At 37.9% G+C, this 27,369-nt stretch overlaps 1 long non-coding RNA gene across 2 annotated transcripts; it reads right to left on the bottom strand.

Moving 5' to 3' along the window:
• LOC119877904 lies at positions 1-26,647 on the bottom strand. Of its 2 annotated transcripts, XR_005384908.1 has the most exons (3): positions 15,255-15,527; positions 12,167-12,521; positions 1-388 (listed from the first exon to the last, which is right to left on the bottom strand). It is a non-coding gene; the product is annotated as an uncharacterized LOC119877904 (long non-coding RNA). The 2 variants fall into 2 exon arrangements; XR_005384907.1 differs by lacking the exons at positions 12,167-12,521; positions 15,255-15,527 and adding an exon at positions 26,520-26,647.
• Positions 26,648-27,369: the final 722 nt, after the last annotated feature.

Genomic DNA, 27,369 nt, shown 5'->3' with positions numbered 1-27,369 from the left:
TAGGAGATAGTCATCATGTATTTTGAATAAGTATAGAATCTAGATTCTGGAAGCAGTTGACGGTGGAGAAGCACACATTTTGGAGGTGACACAGAGGATGATGATGAAAATGTAGTGGGAATACATATTGCTGTAGTTTAGGTTTCCCAAGTAAACCAAGAGCACAAACGGGTGATGTGAAAAGCAAATCCGAATAACACCAGGTGTCCCCGGTGGTGGATTTCAGCACGATGAAGGCCAGGGAAAATTCCAGCTCTGGCTACTGCCCAGCGGCTTCTGCCTCACTGGCCGTGCGCTTGGTAGAGCTGACGAAGGGACGCGGTGGGTGTTCCAAAGGTGGTAGGGAGCACGGATGACAGACTTCTCTGGAGGCAGATACCCAGAAGAGCTGAAATAGAAATATTCGAATTTCAGGGTCATGATTATCTAAAATAAAAATTTTAAAGAAATTCAAATGTCATACACTGAGGGCATTAGGATGTTGTTTGTTTAACAGGTTGCATGAATCTTCTGCCTGTATTTTGATTGAGATAAGCATGTCTGATACCTATAGTTTTGTTTCATGAGTACTAATACGATTAGATTTTAATGTTTATTTATGCCCTCTAAAAACCATATGGGGAATATCTTTCTAAAGGTCATCCTTTGAATTTTTAAAGCTCTATAACTTTCAGTATTGCTTTAGGGCTTTCTCCACATTTGTCATCTAAATCTCAGCTGCGCAACCATTTGTCATTTATATATACATACACATGATACCAATTTGATTAATGATCTTCTCATTCTTATTCTGCAGCCCTAATGGACAAAATAGGGTGTTGACAAGTGTCCTGAGGTAGGTATGAGACATGCCAATTGCATTTCTTTAAGGCCAATGGAACATTTTCAGTCAAAGAACTTTCTGGTATTCTAAATGTCGACTATTTTTAATGCTTAATCTTTCAAAGTGTTTCAACTGTGACGATGGTGAAATAATGATAATTACTGCAGTTGTTTTTGTTGACCCAGACTCCGACATTAAATCTATGTATGTCCAACCTCTTCAGGGAATGTGATCAGAGCATTTATCATCAAGTAAGCAAGGTCATTATTTGAAAAACCAACTAATGTGTAGTTAGATTCTCTTTTTCTCATTGCTAACTTTAATTTTGTCAGGAAACCACATTCATTTTTGATGTTTTTTGACAATAATCCTGATTATAATATAGTCTTGAAGAACTTTATATCTGAATGGAGTTTTCAATAGCTTATTAGCTACATACCACAGAAACCTTATGAGGTCAGTATAATTATCTGCCATTTTATGGTAAGCTTATTAGAAAATATTCTCCAAAGTAGCATTACCCTCAAAGTAGCACTGTTATTTTAATATTCATTTTGATAGTAATAGCAGAATCTGTGTTTAATATTATATCCGCAGGCATACTGTACTTAATACATCTTATTACCTGACACTTTTTTCATTTAGTTCCCATAGTTTCATGCAACTGGAAAAAATGGAAATGGAACTGCAAATGGAAAACAATAAAGACTAAAAGATAAATATATGAACTTCAACATTAGATATGAGTCCATAAAGGAAATTAGGAAAGAGAAGGCTGTGAAAATATGGTCAATCTGGAATAATTTTAGCTAGAAATTATTCATATGCAGTTATTTAACTCATTTTTTTATTGCCTCAAAATATATGGGAAGGAAACTATTTTTTAAAATCTGTATTATATAAATCAATATGAACTAATTAATAATATTATGAAATTCACACTAAAAACCTCTTTATTGTATGATAAATTTTTCAAATTTATCCTGCCCCTTGCCACTCTTATACAATTATCTAACATGGGCAGAGCCTAGTTGCTTTGGTCTTCCATTTTTGTTTTTTCAAGTATTATCCATTCTGAAAAATGTGGGTATAACATATATGTGATACTTTTTTTCAGTCTGACTAGGAATACCTATATTTATACACGTACATATATTCATCCTAGATTTCAAAGGTATATCCATTTTTATTTTACATGAAGTCTTATATATCTGCACGTGTATGATCATTTATGTAATATACAATCTAACCAAAGTCTTTACTACAGCTAAACTAGCTCAAATGAATAAATCTTTCTCTCTTTATATAACTTTTCCCTATCAAAAAGCATTTCGAAAACCCATCTATTTTCTTGCCTGAAAGTAATTTCCAATGTTCTCAGTAGAGAACTACATATACTCTTTCTCTACAAGTAATCCAATTATTTTTCTAGTTTTCTAACGTTTACAGTTTTTCATTACTGAAACCTACCCCTTTTTATTTAAATTACTGAACACTTGCTGGGAGCAGTTCAGGCCTGAGTCCTTGCAAGATTCCCACCAACAGATGCCACTGGAAAAGTCTACATTTCTTGGACCATCTCTGGCCTAGAACGGATTGGGCCAGAAACAATTATAGGGGGGAAAAAAAGGATGGTCATCTATATACCGAAAATTTCATTAGAATTAAAATATGAAAAAAACCCCGAGTAATTTATGATCTTCATTGTAATTTAGAGTCATCTTATGATCTGTTGCCATTTGTCTTCTATTTCAATGCTTTTGCAATGTCTGAAGGAAAACAGTTTTGAACCAAATTATCTGGATGTTACTTTCCATTATTGCTGTGGGTGGGTAGACAGATAATTATCTGAGGTCACTGTATTTGATTTATAAACTGCAGGAAGAATGCTTAGATGCTTTTCTCATCTTGTCATTTTGAGAATTCAATGAGTTAATTAATATATGTTAAAGTGTTCTAAACAAGGGGTGAAACATGTAAAGTATTATTTTAATGACTTCTGAATTCAGCAGCAGTACCTATCTATAATTACATCAATCAAGATAATTGCTGCCAAGCATATAATGTAATAATGGGAAATGGACATGGTTAATAGTATAGAAATTATTTAAAAATACAAAAAAGTAATAAAACAGCCCATTATTAACAAGTAGCAGACTTGTTGCCTCAAACAAGTAATGAAAGTAAGTATATATTTAAAGGAAGTTGAATAAATTTAGATTGGTCAGTGTACGATGGGAAGGGTTTAGAAAAGAAAATTTTATATCTGATTTTGGAAATAAGAAAAAATAAGCATAAATATGTGACCTTACCTAAAATTAAATCTTGTTACTTAATCAAAGTAGCAATTAAAATTTTAACTAGGACAGCATAGACTCTTCCTTTTTCATCTAGCCATTGCTATGACTTATAATATACTGGTATTATTGAGCAACTACATATCTCTGAAAAGTTAATACAAGGCAAGTATTCTATTTTCCAAACTGTGTATTTTTTAAATGATTCTTTTCTTTTTTTAAATTTTTATCCATTTATGATAGGCACACAGTGAGAGAGAGAGAGAGGCAGAGACACAGGCAGAGGGAGAAGCAGGCTCCAAGCACCGGGAGCCCGACGTGGGATTCGACCCCAGGTCTCCAGGATCGCGCCCCGGGCCAAAGGCAGGTGCTAAACCGCTGTGCCACCCAGGGATCCCTAAATGATTATTTTCACCTTCATATAAATGAATATTCATAGCCATCATAAAATTTCATTAATATATTTCAGGTAATAGGATAGAGACCGCTCCCTCATAAAAAGCAACAACCTGATAACAGCCATATGGTTAACTAATCAATAGTTGTTGGTCATTTATTTTGAGTCATCCTCATTAACTGTGCTTAACCCCACGATTTCATGAATGACTATGTAAAATTAAGTATAAGGCATTATTCTTTTCATCCCTATGAAATTTGGATTTTAAGCATATCTGGACTCAGAAGAACCAATTCATGACTTATGCTAACAATGGCACATCAGGTTCTTGACTTGACGCTTATTCTCCGCTGTACATGCAAAAGCAAAAACAGATAAATAAAACATGAACATATCTAAAAGACATACCAGCCTCAAAAATAAGTTACGTATCTCTGTGAGCCAATAAGAGAACCAGAAATGCAAAGGAGCAAGTGAGGCTGAAGAGTCTGGGTCTGGAAGCCAACAGAAGTACATCCATAGTTTGGCCCCTTTGAGATAAAAGGCATTAAAATATTTAACAAAACATGAGAATTGAAAGTAATCAAAACCAGGAACGCTGCTTTACAGCTTAGGTAGGAGGTAGCTGGCACTTTTCCACTTATAAAATAAGACTGCAAAAACATACTAGTTCTGTGTTTTTGCTTAAGTTTTTAAGTCTCCTCTATACCCAGCATGGGGCTCGAACCCATAACCCCAAGATCAAGAATCCCATGCTCTATTGACTGAGCCAGCCAGGAGCCCCAACATGCTAGTCATTTGATCTTCTGCCCAAGGTTCTGGTGGCTCGTGTGACAGACGGGGAAGGGAGCATTCAGCCCGGAGTCTATAACTTGAGCCAAGCGCTGCCCTGAAGACTTAATCCACAGTATCTCTAACATCACCTTGGGACAGGAACCCATAAAGCACAATCATTAGATCTGGTTGTGAACTACAGTGACTCAGGGATAATTATAGACAATTAGGAAAAAAAAAATGCCCACTAGGCAAAAAGAAATGTAGAGTGAGGGTGGGAAAGAAAATAAAATAGAATTTATTTATTCCCACTGAAAAATCAAATTACATTTTTATGTTAATCAAAATGTACATGAAACTACAGACAAAAATATTAAAATTAAGAGCCACATGATGAGTAATTAAAGCATGCTAACTTACAGTGTTCAGGAGAATAAAAATGATTACTTTAGGCCTTGACAGAAAACTTATAGTTAAGAATCTATGTCAAAAAGCAACAATAGAAAGAATGGCTTCCAAATATCACAGGGAAAAAAAGGAAAATATACAGAACTGTTTCCATGTCAATAGTAGACAAGAAAGTCTACTTAACTTTCTACTTGAAAGTCTGCAAGAAAAAATAATTAAGAGGATAACAAATAATCAAACAAATTACAAAATAAGGTTAAGATAATTAAGCCTACGTATATTAGTAATCACTTGAGTAACTGTATTTCACTTACCTATAAAGTTAGGAATAAATGGATTTGAAAACACTAAATAAAGTCCTGTACTACGCTTCTTACAAAGCACACATATAAAATAAAATTATACAGAAATGTAAAATTAAAGGAACAGAAAAAAGATACCAATTATCTAATAACCTAAAGATAATTGGTGGTTAAGCATGGAGTCTGGAAATAGGTATACCTATATATGATAATTGATATATAATAATAATATAGTGAAAATGATGATAACGATTGATGATGATGATAGTGGTAGGTGTTCTTGTGTGCATATCATGTGCCAGGCTTTATTAAAGCCTTATATATTTTAGCTGATTTAGTTCCCATGACAAAGGTAAGGAGTATAAAAGCTTCTATAAATTCTATGTTTTAGATGGTTATCAATGGGCACCTTTGTTTTTAGACCTTTAGCATTTAAAATCTGAAAAGAAAACTTGACAGTTTGTAAAAAAAAACTGGTCTATGAATATGAACAGAAAATATATGCATGAGAGGAAAATCAAGAAGCTGATAAACTTATGAAAAGGAACCCATTTCTCCACCCTAATCAACACAACAGCTTATTGCTTCATGCTCATCAGTTTGGCAAGAACTATAAAGTCTGAAAATACACTAGTTAGCAAGGATGGAAAGAAACATAGACTTTTACACAAAGTTGATAGAAGAATAAATTGGTACTGCTGCTCTGGAAAGGTTGCAGACTAAATTCACCTTATACTCTACCAAGCAATCCCACTTCCAAGAAGACACCCTAGAGAAATGCTTCCCACACACCAACAGGGAAACGCATAGAATTTCTCACAGATCAATGCTTTTATTTGGGAATTATTAGAATTAATTTGATGTAGATAAGTCTCAAATGCATAATAATGATATGGGAAAAGAATTAAGGAAAGATGAAGTTCAATGCCGTTTACAAAAGTATAAAAATATGCAAGTTAACGCTATGTATTGTTCTAGAATCCCTATGTATTAAAAGTATAAAATCATGAATTGCAATAATGAAACAGAAATTCAGGTTAGTGAATACTTCTGGGGAAAGAAGGAAGAGAGCAAATCCAAGACATTTGTGCCGGGAGCTTTGATTTTATCTGTAATGCTTCATTTTTAAAAAACATATGAAGCAAAGACATGAAAACATTAAATTACACTAAAGCTGAGCAATGGCTCCATAGATATTTGGTGTATCATTCTGCCTATCGTATGGCCCGTTTGAAGTGTTTTAAAAAACCTTATGTAGTATTGTGGTATAATACTCTATAATACGTAACGAATGTAACAATATGATATATTAAATGTAATAAAGCAATACTTTCATAATCCTTACTTATAGCTATGCTCAAATGCACTTCCTTTCTCCCAGTTGTCTCAGTATCCTTTGTGATTAGCTTATCTCATAGCATATGGTTATAATTTAATATATGTTTGCTGAGTAAAACAATATTAAAATTCCTCCATATACAGAGCGTATAATTGTCCACCAGAAAAACTGCAGTGGGTAAAACCAAACACAAATACAGAAACTTGGGATGTATTGATAAACCATCATGCATGCAAAGGTTTTACTTTTTTAGTGCTCTTCTTAGATATAATGTACTCCAAATGTCCTTGGAAATGTTCACATATTTTAAAAGTGAGACACATTAGTTTGGATCGAATTTAAGATGATTACTATATATATAATTAATTATATATATATAATTAATTAATTATATATATATAATTAATTTTAAGAGATATGTGACAGAGCAATCTTGGCACATACTTTTTTCAAAAGTTAGCTCAATAATCCGTGGATCTTTTACTACAAGCTACGAGCAAAGGAGAAACCGCTTAACTCTACCTGAAATGCAAGGAATTAACATTAGGAATTAGCACAGTCTAAACAGCTGCTGTTTATAAATATAAATCCAACGGAGAGGTTTAGAGAACATACTTCAACCAAAAGAACAACTTAAGTCATATTAATTATGCAATATAAATAGTTCTAAAATTTCAAAATTTTACTAAAATTAGGGCATTTTCATATTATGACAGTGACTGGGGAAACAGCTATCAAGATGAATTCCAATTATCACTAGGAGTTATATATAATCTTTTTCTCCTTCCTTCTCCTATTGGCCTGGAAAGGAATCTACTTTATTTTGGCCGTAATTTAATGTTATCATTATGGTCCTTTGACTGATAGTTGACCTGCAGCCAAGGTAGGGATTTTACTGTGAGCCAAAGGGGCAGGTCTCACAAAGGAGAATGTGGTTGTTTTTAGCACGCAGTCAGCTTACATGCCCTAGAGTCAGAGACGCTGCTCTGCTGCTCTCGTTTAGGTTTGGATGGATTGTAAGAGAATGGAGATGGGGACACCTTACCCGCAGGGATCCAAAGATGGTATAATAGGAAGAGATTGGGAGAAGACATTAACTGTAATTTTTGTCATTTGTAAGAAAACACAATTAGACCATGACTAATTTCAAAATGAATTAAAATGACTCACCATACTAAATTATATAAATGACAGGAGCTGAAAAAAAGGCAACCTGGCAAGTCTATTGGTTTTTCCCTCAGATCAAACCTGGATCGCCTCACAACTGAGGAAGAAGCACCTGTGTCTGAGGAACACAGACTGCAGGAAGCCCCGCGGGATACAGAAGGTGTCTGGTCTGGGGGCCCAGGGTAGGAGAGTCCTGGGTGTCGCAGTTCACAAATAGGGCGGGGAAAGCATTGTAGGTATGCGCTTTTCTCTCCGCAACATAATTCTGGGCAGGTTATAGTCTTTCAATGAGTAATCTGAGACAAAATAAATAAGCATATACCATTGTATTTATATATACATAAAAAAATAAGATAAAAATTAAAAAGTAATAATCTAGCGCCACAAGAACTGGAGGGTTACTAATATTTAAAATAAGCAAAATAAATTTCTTCAAAAAATAGGTTATATTGATAATACAGATTAGGTAAAAGTAATTACAAAGAATGAAAACTACGTGGTAAAGGACTATTTCCAAAGAGAATTGACTTACAGCAGAACTAGTGGGAAGGGCCATTTTTATTTTTAAAATTAAGGGAGTATTTTCACTGCCAAGTTCCTTGGGCAAATTTTCAATGTATTGCAACACTAAAAGTGGAAGAGCTGGTTTTGACATGATTTTTCTAAAGATGTGCCGTTACTATTTTATCACCTTGTTCATAAACATCCACAAGTATTTGAGCTCCCCTCCCCAACTTCCTGTTTTTTGTTTTTGTTTATTTGTTAGGAGTGTGTCCTAGGGAACCTTTTAGGATGTATCCTAAAAAGTTTTAGGATGAATTATGGCAAAATATCCCAAAATGGTAGATTAGCTAATCTGTCAGAAGGAGTACTTTAATATTACACTTTGATAAAATCTTTCAAAACTCATGATTTAATTTTCATTTCATTCATACTAAATTGTTTTTTCTGGTAATAATTAGTTGTTTGTTTTTTATCCTGAGTCTTGATTTTTTTAATAGTAAATCAAACCACCAACGTACTGGTGGACACTAGTTTTGCGTACCTCACATAGGGTATTAATCTAAAATAATCTGTAAATCATTCAGACATTATAGAAGCAAGGGTGAGGCTAATTCACGCACTATGGCGTATAGTCAGGGAATTTTATCGAGTTTGGGTCTTGAAATAACATGATACAGGCTTTGTCGATACATTAGCACCACAGGATCTAGGTTGAGACCGTACATGCCAGAACAAAGGACCTATTTGTGGAGTTAAGGGCAAGATCAATGAGCATAGTGAGGAGCTTATTCTATTTTGAGCTATTTTCTTGATGAGAGAGCGAGGCTAGACACAGTAGTGGCATAATTACATCTAAAATCTGCATGCTTATGAAAAATATTATATTGATTGATTCTTCTTTTTTTTTTTTTAGAAAGAACCCTAATATGATATTAAGGTGATAATCAAATGTAGAATATGGATAACCTAGAGGGTAAGGTCTTATTTTTCATGAAAATAAATTAGACTACATTTTGAGATTATCTTAAATGTTTCTAGAATAAATAGTGTAAGGCAACTGAATTTGCCTTTCAGGAAAAGATAAAAAAATAATTGTAATGCCGAGGATTGCCTGTCTTGGCTTTTCCAATCTAAGGAGATCATTCATTTTATAGTAGATGCAATAGAGGAATCCTAGAACTATAATGATTTCAGAGAGATTTTCCAAAAATTATCAATTTGAATGAAATGCTTCACCTGATCACAAACGCAGCAGTTTTCATTGTGAGCTAGAGGCTTTCCAAATGGAAGAGCCTGGAAACTGAATCCAAAGACTTTTCAAAATCTGTTATGAGAGAATTCGTTTTAATTATTTTGAATTGCTCACAAAAATTCTCGCAGTTATTCTTAAATCACCATGTCCAGTTTCATAATATTTTCTTTTCTTCCTGATATGTAAATGTATTTCATAGAGGTTTAAGCAAGATGAAATTTAGGGAAACATGGATACATCTGGGAATTAATTTCCTCTTGTGGAAGAATCTAATTCAACACTATCCCAGGTAAACTTGAGTTCCTCCGTTAATTTACTAAAGGATGCTGTGTCCATTAGAGTAAGAGCAGAATCGGTGCCCAGGTAACGGAAATAAACTGTAGAGTTTCCAAACCTCTGGCCGAGTCGACTGCTTCCAGCTGACTTACACCGTGTGACACAAACTTACCAGGGTAGAAAGATCGGATGCGTGAGAAGAATTTGTTAGTCTTACAAGGGACTTTGCATGTTTCAACGAAGGCCAGTAGAAGATGATGGTGTCTCCATGACAACCTCTGTTTTAGGCAAAGATGATATTAAAAATATTTCACATAAGATCCAGCTGACTCCTCAATCCCATTTACAATTGCACCCAAAAGCATAAGATACCTAGGAATAGACCTAACCAAAGAGGTAAAAGATCTCTACCCTAAAAACTACAGAACACTTCTGAAAGAAATGGAAGAAGATGTAAAGAGATGAAAAAATATTCCATGCTTGTGGGTTGGAAGAATTAATATTGTGAAAACAAAAAAAATAATAATAATATTGTGAAAACGTCAATGCTACCCAGGGCCATTTACACGTTCAATGCCATCCCTATCAAAATACCATGGACTTTCTTCAGAGAGTTGGAACAAATCATCTTAAGATTTGTGTGGAGTCAGAAAAGACCCCGAATAGCCAGGGGAATATTAAAAAAGAAAACCAGAGCCGGGGGCATCACAATGCCAGATCTCAGGTTGTACTACAAAGCTGTGGTCATCAAGACAGTGTGGTCCTGGCACAAAAGCAGACACATGGATCAGTGGAACAGAATAGAGAACCCAGAAGTGGACCCTGAACTTTATGGTCAACTAATATTCGACAAAGGAGGAAAGACTATCCACTGGAAGAAAGACAGTCTCTTCAATAAATGGGGCTGGGAAAATTGGACATCCACATGCAGAAGAAGGAAACTGGACCACTCTCTTTCACCATACACAAAGATAAACTCAAAATGGAGGAAAGATCTAAATGTGAGACAAGATTCCATCAAAATCCTGGAGGAGAACACAGGCAACACCCTTTTTGAACTCGGCCACAGCAACTTCTTGCAAGATACATCCATGAAGGCAAAAGAAACAAAAGCAAAACTGAACTATTGGGACTTCATCAAGATAAGAAGCTTCTGCACAGCAAAGGATACAGTCAACAAAACCAAAAGACAACCTACAGAATGGGAGAAGATATTTGCAAATGACATATCAGATAAAGGGCTAGTTTCCAAGATCTATAAAGAACTTATTAAACTCAACACCAAAGAAACAAACAATCCAATCATGAAATGGGCAAAAGACATGAAGAGAAATGTCACAGAGGAAGACATAGACATGGCCAACACGCACATGAGAACATGCTCCGCATCACTGGCCATCAGGGAAATACAAATCAAAACCACAATGAGATCCCACCTCACACCAGTGAGAATGGGGAAGATTAACAAGGCAGGAAACCACAAATGTTGGAGAGGATGCGGAGAAAAGGGAACCCTCTTACACTGTTGGTGGGAATGTGAACTGGTGCAGCCACTCTGGAAAACTGTGTGGAGGTTCCTCAAAGAGTCAAAAATAGACCTGCCCTACGACCCAGCAATTGCACTGTTGGGGATTTACCCCAAAGATTCAGATGCAATGAAACGCCGGGACACCTGCACCCCGATGTTTCTAGCAGCAATGTCCACGATAGCCACACTGGGGAAGGAGCCTCGGTGTCCATCGACAGATGATGGATAGAGAAGCTGAGGTCTATGGATACAGTGGGATGTTCCTCAGCCATTAGAAACGACAAATACCCACCATGTGCTTCAACGTGGATGGACCTGGAGGGTATGATGCTGAGTGAAGTAAGTCAATCGGAGAAGCACAATCATCACATGGTCTCACTCATTCGGGGAATATAAGAAATAGTGAAAGGGATTATAAGGGAAAGGAGGGGAACTGAGTGGGGAAAATCAGAGAGGGAGACCAACCATGAGAGACTCCTAACTCTGGGAAATGAAGAGTCACGGGAGGGGGCGCAGGTGGGGGATGGGGTGACTGGGTGACAGGCACTGAGGGGGGCACTTGATGGGATGAGCACTGGGTGTTATACTGTATGTTGGCAAATCGAACTTTTATAAAAAAATAAAAAAAAAAAAAAAAAAAAAGATCCAGCTGACTCGGACAGCCCCCAGTGAGCTGGGCCCGGCGCCCACCATTAGCCGGGCTGGGGGACCAGGCCCTGCAGCGAGACGCTGGCTCACTTTCCTCCATCAGCTACTGAAAGCTTAAAACTAGCATATTTTTGAGAGAGAGTTCCAGAGACAACCTATCCGTTCTCTTCATGAGTTTTCCTTTCAAGGCAGGTAATCAGCGTGGACCCGGAGCCCCACAGACTCCAAGAATCACAGGAGGTGATGTGGGACCCCCAGGTAATCTAGGCTCTGCGGGTCACACGGCTCCCTTCCAGAAGCTACGGTGTGTTTGCAGCTGGGAGGAAGACACGTGTGTGTCTGGGCCCAGGGCCTCAGCTCCAGATGCAGGAGACGTAATGACATACTTTGCCCTCTGCAGAGAGCTCAGCTTCTTACCCCCTTTCTGTGGAGAGTCAAGGATACAACTTACGGATGTTTCTGGAGCTTCTGACTCGCTGGGGGGACAGATCATGGAAGAGCCTGCCTCCTGGCTGGGCCCCTCTGGGGCTGGATCTTTTGAAGCAGCTACTGCCGACTTGCTCGCTGCTCTTCCCCGTCCTCTGGCTCTTGCACTAAGTGATGCTTCTTCAAGAGGAGAAGAACCCAGACCCCCCAGGCTCCACCCCATGCATTAGAACTCGTGGGAATGAAGGCGAGACCTGAGGTCAGCAGATTGCAGAGCAGGTTGGTCCCCGTGCTCACGTCTGCAGGCCGCAGGCCCCTGGCGCTGTATTTCTCGTTCAGCTCAGCAGGACTGCTCGAGCCGAGGCCTGCGCGGGGGTGACCTGAGCGGGAAGAAGCACGATAGGGTTGTGACCACATCTCTTTTCAAATGAGACATTGGGGGATCTCTGCCCTTCCTATCTTCATCTTCTCCTTTCAGCCCAGATAATAATATAACCCTGGTCTGTGCCGGTGCACATGCAGGGCTTTTTACCTTTAATCTAAAATTACTCTTCATGCAATGACTGACTAGTGTCATAGGGAAGGCACTTTCGGAATTTACTGCGATATTCTTTGATTCATCGACTTCGAGCTGTGACATTGATCGATGTTTATAAAATTCCTAAGCCTCCACTGGCAACTATGATTCTTATCTTAGAGCATATAATCAAAGAAGTGTGGGTGAAATTATGTGGGAAGGAAAAAAAAAATTCTTGACTTCTTTAAAAGAAATGTGTTAATAATAGCAATTATAAATTCAAAGGAAACATTTGAGCAAATAGAACTCCTGATCTGATGTTTTTATTTTTTTTATTTATTTTTTATTTTAATTTTTATTATTTTTTTGATCTGATGTTTTTAAACCGAATGTTGCCTCAGTTATTTATTTATTTTTGCTTGCTAGTTCGCCAGGTTGGCTCCCTGGAGGTATTTTATTTTATTTTATTTTATTTTATTTTATTTTATTTTATTTTATTTTTCCCTGGAGGTATTTTAGTTAGTGCTAGTTAATTTTTCCACCGACTCTGACTACCATTGCACATGGCAATTGCAGTGAAACTACAGGCTAGTTTTAAGGATCCAGTCATTTTATATTTTTAGAAGTTCTGAGATACGGCATTGAGACATTAACTCATCTTAAATCATCAATCATCTTAAAAGTTGATAGTCATGCTCATGGTAGCCTTAATAGACTTTGTCCTTTTAAAGACGCGCTCGGGAACATACACTTTCTAGACGTTAACAGCCCAGCTCTCAGATAAATACATTGACAGGGGAGTTCCAAGAGCCATAACATTTTAAGGCCCGGATTATCACCCAAACACACTAAATTCTGCACTCAGTTAGGTCATTTGTTTTCCTGTCCAATCATTCCAGAATTCAAAGCCAAGTAGCTGAACACATGGCAACACAGTCATACAATCACAGTCCCTGAGGACATTCCTAAAACAGTTCGGGAAAAGCCTATTTGCTGAAAGTGGAACAAAGCATAATTATATTGAATTTTAAAACGGGTAGACCGTAAACGTGAAGGTTTCTATTCACTTCCAAACTGTCGCCGAAGTGCACTGGGGTTCCAGTCCCCGGGGGAGGGCTGGCCCTCAGGGTTTACGGCCAGGACCTGCTGCTTAGTTGAGACCACACTTGAGATGGACTTTGGTTGCAAACTCCCTGCACCCCAAGTCCTCAGTTGAAAATACTGCGGCAACTCTAGAAGGTCCTGCGGGGAATGGGGCACAGCTGTGAGCCCTGCATCTGCTGGGGCTTCCGTCCCCCCCAAGCTGTCACACTAGTCTGCACATCACAGAGAGATCCCGGATTCACTTCACGTCATAAGCACTTGACTTCGTTCATTTCAAGTCATAAGCGTGTTTCCCATCTCCTCCTCCACTTTACTTACTCTAGGATTCTGATTAGTTCTGGGAAGGGAGAAAGAGCTATCTTTTTAATTTTTTAGATTTCTTTTTTTTTTTTTTTTTTTTTAAGAAAAGAGCTCTCTTAAATTACCAGCCTCTGGGACTTTTCTAAGAGTTAACACCTACTAAATAGTTAAACCCTATAAACCACGAGCCCTGGCAGCTGGAGCTAACCCAGAGTCCTGTAGTGTGGAGGTGGAGGGCACTCAGGTGACTGGTGGTAGGACTTTTACAAAACTCCTTGTGAAACAACCAGAGTAACAAAACGGGAGGATGGGCGTGCCCGACTGACTACCAGGCCTTTCACGAATATTAGATCACAGAACAACCTATGGTATCCGTGCAGACTTACACATACAGGGGAAGAGTTAAAAAAATGAAAAAAAAAAAAAAGAAAAATAATACTCAAGGAATTTATATCTCATAATTTAAGAACTGAGCATTATTTCAAGTAAAAACTATTAGAATTATTCTATGTGATAAATACAGAGAAGCTTTATTTCAGATATATGACATTAGAAGAGCAGATTTTATGGCTAGAAGGATCTATTCTTGAAAATGTACCGATTTTCTCAATATTGTACCACAATATTTCACAGCGTTCAAGATTTGTAGCTCATCCATTTTTTAGGGCTTGCTAATACTTATGTGGATTCATTGAGGAGATAATAGAGTAGACCCGTAAGGGAAGTAGGCTTGAAGAGAAGTCCTAGTAGAAAAGGCAAGGAATTCGGATTATTCAGTTGGAGGAACCGAGACTACAGTATGAATTAGGAAGTAAACAAAGATTCCTTCTACGAGGTGACAGCGATCATATGACTCCACTGGGAATTCAACAAGAAGCCAAGCCTTGGTTAAGAACCTGGGTACAGCGAAAGTCAGTAGAGTCACGATATACTCCTCACGGTCAGTAATGTGGGGCATTTGGTCATATCTCCGAGAGCGATTTCTTTTAAACATAAGAACAGATTCCTGAGAATGACTGGACTACTTTCGGGTCAGAACTAACACATTCATCAATGATTAGGATGTTTTCAGTGGCCAATAAGTAAAAGCCTGATCTGAACCTGCTTAAATTATTTACTGGTTCATGTAAGTGAAGTAGGTCATGCAAGACCCAGTATCGCCAAGGGCTCCATTTCTGTCCCTGTCATTTACCTCACTGGTGATCCCAGGCTTCTAGGGCTTCCACTTTTCTTCAGTATATTCAGGATAGAAGAAAGACTGAATTTGTCCACAATCCACAGAAAATCTTTAGGTTTCAGTCTGATCGAAGCAGCTCAGGTCAGATGCCTCCACTGAACCAATCACTAGGAATAGGAAAAGAAGTGCTGGTTGGCTTCACTCAGGACCCTCGCTCTTGACATGGAGCTGAGAAGACTTGGCTTCGCTGGAAGCACACCGTCATCGCTCAAAAATCTGGAGCTTTTGGGGAAGTGTTCAGTAGATGCCGAGAAAGCGCTAACGGATGCTCCACCCAGGTTCCTTCGTGCAGAAATAAACTTCAGTTTATCTTTGGCAATTTTAGGAAAATTCTATCTAAATTAAATTTTAAAAAGAAAAATGAACCCCCTCTCTTGCTACAAAAGTATATTAATATGCTCCAGGATATCTTATGACCCAATATACGGAGTATATAGTAATATAGTCCAAAGCTGTAACGAGGTAAGGGATAGAGTGGAAAAAACCCTAGAGATGTTATCAGGAGAACGGGGGTCCAGCTTTGCCTCCCTCACACTTAGTAGTTAAAACCCTGCAAATCGCCTACTTTTTCAGATTATTGGTTTCTCATTCTAAAATGGATATCAGACTTTACCTTTTTCTCCTTGGTAGAGTTTTGTATTTATAAGAAGAGATGATACATAAGAAATGTTTTGTAAAGTAGGTAATGTTACGTAAAATAAAGGAATACTGTTCTAAACATTAGATTTTTACCAAAATGTCTGGTCTAAAAATTGGCCCAAAATGGACATTTTTAAGAGCTTGCTGCATTAATTTAGAGCTTGTCAAGGTTTTATTGCCTGTAAGTTCTTGGAGATGTTTGCTTCCATAAATGGACTCCACATGTAGGTTACTCAATTTATTATGTTGCCGTTAGTCTTATTTCATAAATTTGTAATTATTAAAGTATTCTTGAAAAGTATGCACTAAATCTCCTTTTTACAGGGGATTTTAGTACCTATTATTGCACCTTGTTTTTTTTTTTTTTTTCCTGTTAGGTTTGAAATATTAGCACAATGGGAAAGGATGGATGTGGGATGTGTGTTCAATAAAGGTTCTTCCATAACTCAGAGCTCAAGAATGGGATCAATGTCATTGTCTAACTGAAAATCAAGCTGAAATAATTCAAGGGAAGGTAATGAGCCGTCTTAGATTGCTATTCAAATACAAACTATCTAGTTTGATAAAGCTGCATCATTTGTATTAAATCATAAGATAATTCTGTTCTTTCAAATACTAATTTTAGGAAAATATTGCTTTTTGATCCTTCTGGGCATTAAACATATTTCATTGTATTAATTTAAAGGATTATTTTTAGAATTGCTATTGTCAGTTGCTAAAAAGGCTCAAGCTCACGTACTTCCCGTTGTCACCACACCTAACCCAGTGAATTCAGATGCAGTTAAAGTATAAATCTTTAATATTATGCAGTTATTTTAAAATGTCAGAAATTTTTATGTTCCCACCTGACAACCGCCACTCAGCACTGGCTTACTTCAAAGACACTCACGCTAAGACGTACCCACTCATGGTGTACTTAAAGTCTAGTGTGTAAGAGGTCTTGCACCGAATGAATGTGGAAATTAAATTTCATAAGAAATCATTTATGCTTTTATGGTTTTAGAATCGGGCAAGAAAGAGAATTATTTTCAAGATACGTGATGTGTGTGGTAGGTAGGTACTGAGGAAGCGCCTGCCAGACACTGAGGCAGAGGACATCATCCCCATCCTCAAACAGGAAGGAGGCCGGGTGGCCCAGTAGGTTAGCCACCTGCCTTGGGCTCAGGTCATGGTCCTGGGGGGACCTCTGGGACCGGGCACCTCGTCGGGGGCTGAGCAGGGGGCCCGCTTCTCCCTCTGCCTCTGCGCCCCGCCACCCCCACCCCACTTGTGTGCTCTCTCTCTCTCTCTCTCAAATAAGTAAATAAAATCTTAAAAAAACCAAACCAAACCAGGAGCTAGAGCTCTTGCGAGTGCAGACATTGGGCTGGGAGGTTTACACGCAGAAACCAAGTGGCAGGTGCACGCTCAGCTGAGGGCAGGGAGTCATGAGCAGCCTGCAAGGGCAGGAGGACAGTGCTCGCTCCTGCATCTGCCTGCAGAGGTCTTGGCTTGTCCTGCATCATGACGAAAATTCTCCAGAATTGTTGGCAACATTAAGAAGCAGGGAAATTATGGTCTTCCAGTCTCCTGTGAAAAAGTGAAGGTTTACCCCTGCTCCACATGCAGATCACATGTTACACCTGATACGCAATCCAAGGAACAACTACTTAGAGTAAACTGAGTATTAGTGATATTAGTAATGTGTAATAATTATTACAGTTACATAGTAACATGTAATCAGTAAAAATATATAATCAGTAGTATGCTTAGCTCTACATAATTCATACCGTATTTTCAACCCATACTAAGGACCATAGTTTCGGACATTTCCCTGGGAGAACTAGGTAATTCAGTGAATTCTGTGAAGGTAAGGGTAGGGCCAGGGAGAAGAATAAGGGAAAATCACAAGAGAAGGAAAACCTGAAGACTGAAATTAGATCATCACTGAAATTCTATTCTTCTCTCCATTTAAAATCTTTTTGGAAAAAAAAAAAAATCTTTTTGGACTGGGCCACATCAGTTTAATAAAACTAAATTTAGCTTCCTCTTTGTCCAAGAGGAATAGATATTTAGAACCAACCAAAGTGAGCTTCGTGTTTGCATATATTTGGACAGTAGTGACTCAGAATCGCCGTATCTTGTTTGCATGTGTGTGAAATGCATTTTAGGTACGTAGCTGTCTACCTGCCCACCCCCCACCACCCGCATTGATCTGATTGCCCAGGAATCTACCCACATCTATCATCCTGGATACCTGTCTCAAGTACCTGAGGTGGCCTAGATTGTCTACTGACAGGCAGTCATCACCCATGTTACCAAACGTTTTAAATGTAAACAAAAATAGGGTAGATAAACTTCATGCCCATCAGCACTTCATCAATAACTATGGGGACATCTACATTTCTGTATCAGTTGAATCAGTACAGAGTTTTATACCCTGAATAGTCATCGTTTAGTCACTTATATTGACGTTCAGGTTCTCAGATTTGTTTATGATGGGATATAATTATTTGAGAAATGATAGTAATGTTCAGGGCTTTGAATGCCTGGATACCCTTTGATTTCCACTGGAGCAACTCAGACATAATCTTTTAAAATTCCGTTCACTAAATCAAAAGTATTTCTATGACAGTGTGTGACATGTTTCTCTTATTTCTAAGACACAAATACTTCTATTCTGTACTTACTTTTAAGCCTTTACTGTCACTAGGGAGGTTATTGTCATCCTATGAAATAAGGTAGAATTATATAAAATTAGCATTATGTGTTCATTTAGATCTAAAAAATGCTTTATGGGGATGCCTGGGAGGCTCATCAGTTGAGCGTCTGCCTTTGGCCCAGGTCGTGACCCCAGGGTCCTGGGATCGAGTTCCTCATCAGGCTCCCCACATGGAGTCTGCTTCTCCCTCTGCCTGTGTCTCTGCCTCTCTCTCTCTGCATCTCTCATGAATAAATAAATAAAATCTTTAAAAAAATTATAAAAATTAAAAATGCTACATGGTTTTATATGGTTCAATAAAATGCCTATTAAAAGTTTATCCCCCCCAAAAAATAAAAAAATAAAAATAATAAAAAATAATAAATAAATAAATAAATAAATAAATAAATAAATAAATAAAAGTTTATCCCCACTTTAAAATTCACAAGAATGTCATAACTTATATGAATTTTCTCCTGGTTACCCTGATATAAACATGACATAATTTACCAATGGGAAGTACCAAACCTTCAAGGAACTTAAAGTTTCAAAGTTCAGACTGAGACGAGCTAGTTGTTGCTATAACACATGATTATACTTTGGTTCTGGTGGTCTAGATAACGTGGAGAGATATGACTTCAGACTAGACTTACTTTATTAGACAAAGGGATTAGATTGACAAATATGTAATAAACTAAGACCTAAAAATGCAAACCAACCTCAAAATAGTCTAATTACTTTGTCATAAGAATAACAAATACTGGTTCTCAAAGATGAAATTAGGAAACATATTTTGTATGTATAGATAAAAAACTTTTCTCCCCTACAAACAAGCATATAATATATGGAATTCTAAAAGAGTGGTTTAAGTTTATTTTAACCCTAGAAGATTTAGAGGGAAGGCTTGGTTTTCTTTAAGTTCAGAGTAGTCAATAGGGTTTCCTCCAAAGAAGATCCAAGTGTTTGGAATCCAAGTTCAAAAGACTGCCTGCATGAAGTTGTTGTATTAAAAGGGCATATGATGATAGATTTTTGAATATTTTAAACAGTCAACATCCTTTCTCACATATACATAGTCACACTTTCACTTCCCAGAAGTCACTGATCACCTGTTATATTAACAGGGAATAAAGAAAGGAGAAATAAAGCTAACAAATAACTCCTCCATTTATCAATGGCTGGGTTACAAACCTGCCCAAAGTTTAGTGGCTAAAACCAAAAAAAAAAAAAAAAAAAAAAAAAAAAAGTCTTTATTTTATTCGTGAATTTTCAATTTGAGCAGGATTCTGTAGGCAGATCCCATTGCTACTCCATTCCGTGTCACTTGCGGCAGCTTGAAGGCTGAGGACCAGAGTCAGGGGGAGGTATTAGCATTTACTCATACAACTGGGAATTGATGCTGTTGACTAGCGCTCTAACTGGACCCTTGGCCAAAACATTTACACATTGTCTTTCCAAGCGACTTTCCATGCTTACAAAATGGGGGCTGGGGTCCAAGGAGGAACATGAAAAGGATGGGACAGGCATAAACTATTGCCTTTCTAAGGTAGGATTTAAAGACACGGAAGTGCAAATCTCCCACATTCTTTCAGTTGGAAGCAATGAATTAAGGTCAACTGATAATCAGGGGTGGGAATTTAGATTCCATTCTGAGAGGAGAGTATCAGAATTTATGGATTGTAGCTGTTTTTAACAACACTACTGAGGTAGGGCCAAAAAAAATGTGTATGTCAAAATGCAATTTGATAAGTCTTAACATATATGCACATCTATGAAGCCATCGCTACGGTCAACATGAAAATAATAACTATACGCCATAAAAGTTTTGTTGTGCTCTTTGTAATTCCTCCCACCTAACCATCCTCACTCTTTATATATAGACGTTCATCTGCTTTCTGTCATATGAGTTAGTTTGCATCTTCTAGAACTTCATAAAAACATGAAATTACGCAATACGTGCTTTGTTTTCTGACTTGTTTCACTCAGCATAACTATTTTGAGACTGATTCGTGCCATTATGTGTATCAACACTTGCTTTTTTTAATTGCTGAGCAGTATTCCATTGGTTGGATATACCACAGCTAGCATATCCATTCACCTACTGATGAACTTTTGTATTGAGTCCATGTTTTGGGATGTTATGAACAGTTCTATGAACATTTATGCACAAGTCTTTGTATGGACATATGTTATGATTTCTCTTGGAAAAATACCCAGGAATGGGATGACTAGATCATATGGTAAATCTATATTTACCTTTCTGAAAAAGGTGCTGAACTGTTTTCCAAAGCAGTTGTACTACTGCCATTTTTAGCTCTGATAGGTAAAGAGCTTAAAAGTTGTCACTCCCTCCCTTACAAGAAAATGCTGGGAATAAACATCAACCATTTTTGGCTCCATCCATCTGAGAGTGGAGGCTGCAGAGGAGGTCATCGCTCTGAAATTTAGAGGCAGAGATGAATTCAGAGAGATACACTATCCAAGATTTGTCTACATGAGGCAGAAGACCCTCCGTGCTATCCCATGGTAGAACCACCTACTTAGCTAGTAACTTTGACAAATTGCTGGAGACAACTGGAGTTGTCCAGTCGTCCAAGTTGCTGGAGTTGTCCAGCAACAAATTGCTGGAGTACAGACAACTGTGAGAAAGGGAAAGAGTATAGGAAGTCCCCCATACTTTCATGAACTTTATGTCCAGGAAGTCCAGGGGGGATTCTCACGGTGAGGAATTGGGGCAAATCTCCTGGCTCTGGAAAGAGGAAGGGAAGGACAGCCATTGTGCAAACCAGCTTGGTCCTTCTACTTAACAAAGGCCTACTTTCCAGAGGAAAGGATGTTACCAGAAGGCTTACCACACCATTTTACTAAAAGCTCATTCCAGCTGGCTGACCAAATTCCACCCACTCCAATCTACTCTAGCCTTCTGTCCCACCGAGGAGAAAATTAAAAAAAAAAAAAATCAATAGGGAAGAGGGTTTCAAGGAAATTGATTGAGAATGCTGCACCAGGAAAAGAAGTATGGGGAAGGGGGGGGATCTATATCCCTGGACTAGGAGCAAACACTCTCAGCAAGAACTTACTCTGAGATATAGGCTCATTAAAACTGAAATTTAAAAAAAATTATAGAACATCCCCTCCTCTCGTCACCACTCTAAAATGCCTTAAATATACCATTGGAAAGAGCTGAAAGATGCAGACTTGCTCTGAGGAACAGCACAAGGGTAAACCCCAAACCCAAAGCCAGGACAAAAATGAGGACACTTTAAGAATTTGAAAATTCAGGAGTGATCCCAGGATTGAGTCCCGTCCCATGTCGGGCTCCCTGCATGAAGCCTGCTTCTCCCTCTGCCTGTGTCTCTGCCTCTCTCTGTGTCCCTCATGAATAAATAAATAAATAAAATATTTTTTAATAAATTGAAAACTTCAGTTACCTACAGCTACAGCAAACATTAAGCACAACACATCTCCCAGCCAGAGAAATACCAGGCAAGCCAGAGGAGTGAACTAAAGTGAAGTTTGAAGAGTCACAACACTCACCAGAACCAGACGCAGATATGACACAGATATGCAGACAAGTAATTTAAAGTAACTATGTTTGATATAATTAGAACTCTAACGAAAAAGTTGAAAACATTTAAGATCAGATGGATAATGACAGCACAGATATGGAAACCATAGGAACAACAACAACAACAACAACAAAACAAGGCAAATGACAGAAATAAAAACACAGCAAAAAAAATAAATGATTACCCTGAATATACTTATCAGCAGACTTGCTGCACCTGAGAAAAGAATTAATGAACTTCAAGATACTTTAACAGAAACTTCCAAAACTGAAACAAGGAAGAAAAAAAATTAAACAAAAAACTCAGAGCATCCAAGAACTATGAGATAATTTCAAAAGTTATAATTTATGCAAAACTAGAATGTCAAAAGGAGAAGAAAGAACAGATAAGAAGAGATATTTAAAGTAACAATGGCTGAGAAAAATTTAAAACTAGTGGTAGACACCAAACTACAGATCTAGAAAGTTCAGAGAAAACAATGTAGGTTAAATATCAAACCAAACCAAACCCAAAGCCCTCACGCTTAGGGATAATTTATTCAAACTGCAAAAACTGAAAGCAAAGAAAAACTCTTAAAGAAAATCATCTCACCAATAGAAGAACAAAAATAATCATTATAGCAGACTTCTCATCAGAACTGAAGCACAAAGAAGAGAGTGGGGAGAAATCTTTATAAAATATTAGAAGAAAAAAACAGCTTGCCAACATTAATTCTACATCTGATGAGCGTATTCTTCAAAAGTCAAGGTGAAATAAAGATTGCTCTAGACACACAAAGACTGAGGGAACGTATTACCAGGAGGTCTTCCCTGAAAGAAATGTTAACAGAAGTCCTTTAGGCAAAATCATCTCATCATCATCATAATCATCATCATCATCATCATACAGGCCACGCACTTCGATCTACATAAAGAAAGGAAGAGCACCAGAGAATAAATATAAAATAAAATCATTTATTCTTTCTTCAATCTTTATTGATCTATAACACATCTGTCTAATGAACCTTAGGGAAATGAAAAAAAAAAAAAAAAGACAGAGAGGGAGGTAAACCATCGGAGACTCTTAATCCAGAGAACAAATTGAGGGTTGATGGAGGGCAGGTGGGCAGGGGAGGGGCTAGATGGGTGACGGGCATTGAGGGGGGCACCTGCGAGGAGCACCAGGTGTTGTAAGTAGGTGGTGAATCACTACATTCTACTCCTGAAGTCAATCTAGAATTTTTCTTTTTTTTAGATTTATTTTATTTATTTGAGAGAGACAGAGAGGGAAGGAGTGTGAGCAGGGGGAGGGGCAGAGGGAGAAGAGGGAGAGAGAGAATCCCAAGCCGACTCCACACTAATCATGGAGCCCAAAGTGGGCCTCAATCTCATGACCTGAACTGAAACCAACAGTCAGACACCGAACCAACTGAGCTACCCAGGAGCTCCTAACTAACTAGAATTTAAATAAAAACTTACAAAAAAAAAAAAAAAAAACAGCTGCTTGTTAGAAGCAATGACAGTAGCAATTTATTGGGTAAGTGTAGTACATGGAGAAGTGAAAAGAGAAATGTCACAGGGACAAGAGGGAGGGCTGGAAAGTTCCCAGACGATACAGTGGGTGGCACAGGGTAATTAGAAGGTGGACTCAAGTCACGTAAAACTGCACAGGCCCTGGGGTGACCGCATGAAGGCCTTCTCAGAGGGAGCATACGTGGAACACCAAGAAAGGATAAAATTGAAGCATTTTTATAAAACTCTCAATTACAACAGAAAGCACCAAAGAGAGGGAAAATGACCGAAAGCAGTCGTACTGTTTTACACCCTCATCAGCGAGGTGTGAGGGCCCATCGAGCCACGTCCTGCACAGCCGGTCACATCTCCCAGTGTGCAGCAGCTCGGGTGCCCTCCCCTTGGGGACAGGGATGCTCAGCGTGGCTCCAGGCCCACGTTGGCCATTCTACAGCTGCTTTGGGGAAACAGGTATTTAGAAGCTTCACCCATTTTCAGCCTTAAGTAACTCCCCACCTCCCCCGCCCTACTGTTATGTTAGGGACCTTCTTTATGGACTGTGGACATGCGCTCTTTTTCAGAGTCCGATTTCCAAATACATTCCCCGAATCTGTCACTTGCATTTTCCATTTATTAATAATGTCTTTCGAAGAATAGAAGTGTGTACTTTTAAAGTCCAATCCATCCGTGTTTTTCTTTATGCATAGCATTTTTGGGTTGCACCTCAGTCATCTTGGCCAAATCAACGCCACAAATGATTTGTTCTTTGAGCACATTTATGAACGCAACTCTGTTCCCTCATCAATTTGTCTATCCTGAAACCGAACCGTAGCGTCTCATCACTAACTGCAGAGTATGTCCTGTAGTCAGGCTGTATGGTTTTCTTTTTCTTTTTCTTTTTCTTTTTCTTTTTCTTTTTCTTTTTCTTTTTCTTTTTCTTTCTTTTTCTTTTTCTTTTTCTTTTTTTTTCTTTTTCTTTTTCTTCTTTTTCTTTTTCTTTTTCTGTTTCCTTTTCTTTTTTCTTCTTTTTCTTTTTCTTCTTTTTCTTTTCCTTTTCCTTTTCCTTTTTCTTTTCTTTTCTCTTTTATTTTTATTTTTATTTTTTTTAAGTAGTTTTAGTTCTAGCGATTTTTTATTTTTGGCTTGTTTTTGTTTGTTTTTTTGCCATTGGAATTTGACATTCAGTTTCTCAATTTCCATTAAAAAAATATTTTATTTATTTATTTGAGAGACACACAGAGAGGCAGAGACACAAGCAGAGGGAGAAGCAGGCTCCCTGTGGGGGGCCTGATGTGGGACTCTATCCTGGGACCCCAGGGTCACACCCTGAGCCAAAGGCAGGCGCTCAACCACTGAACCACCCAGGCGTCCCCAATTTCCATTTTTTTAAAGTCTGCTGGGATTTTGGGATCATGTTGCACTGAAATCCTAGGTCAATTTGGGGGAAGATTAACTCTATAACAATACTGATTCCTGAACGCTGTAGATACTTCTTTTTGTAGATTCCATAGGATTTTCTAGATAGAAGATCATGTCATTTGGGAATAGTGTTTTTTTCTTTCTTTCCCACTAACATGGCTTTATTCCTTCTTCTTGTCCTAACTACACTGATTGGAACCTCTAATATACTGTTGAATAAAAGACAAGAGAGGTGACGTCTTTACTTTGTTCTTGATGTTAGGGGAAGACATCCATCTTTACTATTATTTTTTAGACTCAGCAATCCCATACAACACCCGACGCTCATCACAGCAAGTGTCCTTCTGAATCTCCATCACCTATTTGACCCATCGCCCCACAGCAGGCATTCATCTTTTACCATTAAGTATAATGTTACCTAGTAGTTGCATAGATTTTTTTAAAAAATCAAATAAGAATGTTCCCTTCAATTATCAGTTAACTAAGAGCTTTACATCAGGGTTGTGGGATTTTTGTTAAATGTTTTTTCAGCATTTATTGAGATGTCCGGATGCCTTGTCTGCTTTAGTCTATTACTGTAATAAATTACATGGATAGAGGTTCTAATATTAAGCTGAGCTTGTATTGCTTGGTTAAAACTCACTTGGTCATGATGTATTACCCTTTTAGGTATTGTCGGATTTGATTTGCTAAATTGTTGTTGCAAGATCTCCCCATCTATGTTATGAGAAAAATTTTATTTTTTCTCCTGGCATTAGGGTAAAATCAATGTTAGCCTCATATTATAAGTTGGAAAATGGTTCCTACTTTCCCATTTTTTGGTTTTGGCATTATTTCTCTCTTAAATAACACATTCGATTTCCTCATAAAGCCATCTGGGCTCAAAATGGCTTTCGTGACAATTAAGTCTTTCTGAAATGGCTTTGATAGTTTGTGTCTTTGAAGAAATCTGTCTATGCCACCGAAGTTTCAAATATATTGACATAACATTGTACATAATTTTCATTATGACCATTTTAATAGCCTACACATATGTCGTGGCATCCCCTCTTTCACATCTTACATTGCTCATTTATGTCTTCTGTCTTTTTTTTCCTAGTGTTTGTTTAAAGGTTTATCAATTTTATCTTCTCAAAGAACCAGACCATGGTTTCATTGATTTTCTCTACTGATTCTTGTTTGATTCTATCCTTATCTACTTACTTGAGTTTTATTTCCTCAATTTTTCTTTTTTCCAGTTTCTTTACATGAAAGGTCATTGATTTAAGCTCTGGGCTTATTTTTCAGGGAGATCTAGCCTAGCTTTCAGCAGTTTATACCAGACATTCAACATTTATACAAAATGGGGTTCTCCAGAGAGACAGAATCAGTAGGAGGTAGAGAGAGAAGGAGAGGGGGAGAGAGGTCATAGGAATTGGCTCACATGATTAAGGAGAAGGAAGATTCTCACGGTCTGCTGTCTGCAAGCTGGAGAACCAGGAAAGCTGCTGATATAACTTAGTCTGTGTCCAAAGGCCTGAGAAGTAGGAGCACTGATGTCGAGAGCAGAACATGGATGTCCCAACTCAAGCAAAGAGTAAATTCACTTTCCCTCTAACTTTTTGTTCTGATCGGGCCCTCAAAGTGTTGGATGATCCCCATCTGCTTTGGTGAGGAAGACCTTTACTGAATCTCCTGATTCAAATACTAATCTCTTCCAGAAATAACCGTACAGACACACCTAGGAATAATGTTCTACCAGCTATCTGGGCAGCCCTGACCTTAGTACAGTTGACACATAAAGTTAACAACTTCTGCGTGCCATTTAGCTCTTTCTGGGGGTGGGTACAGAGTCCTATTCTATCTGGAACTGTCATTTAATTTTGTATTGTTTCCCTCCTCATAAGTGAGGTAAAGCATGCACAGCCCTGGATGAAAAAAAGCTGAGAATTTTGCATCATCTGCTTTTTAGTTTACCTATGGCTGGGTTTCCTCTCACTAAAATATAATACACCCCTAGAAAGGCCCCAAAGCACTAAATGAGATATATCGAGACTGTATCCCCAAAGCTTCAGTGCATTTATATTTAGTTTTAACTTTATTTGAAAAAAATCTGATCCCTTCTAGTAGTGGAAATCTATTAAAATCACTATTTTTTTTTTTTACAAAAGATTTTATTTATTCATTTGATAGAGAAAGAGCAGAAGCAGGGTGAGCACAGGAGGAGGGAGCGGGAGAAGCAGGCTCCCCGCTGAGCAGAGAGGACGGGGATTAGGACCTGAGCCCACAGCAGA

Source organism: Canis lupus, chromosome 36 (assembly GCF_011100685.1).
Source record: "Canis lupus familiaris isolate Mischka breed German Shepherd chromosome 36, alternate assembly UU_Cfam_GSD_1.0, whole genome shotgun sequence".
NCBI classification, from domain to species: Eukaryota; Metazoa; Chordata; class Mammalia; order Carnivora; family Canidae; genus Canis; species Canis lupus.
This window is presented reverse-complemented; position numbering and strand designations above follow the sequence as displayed.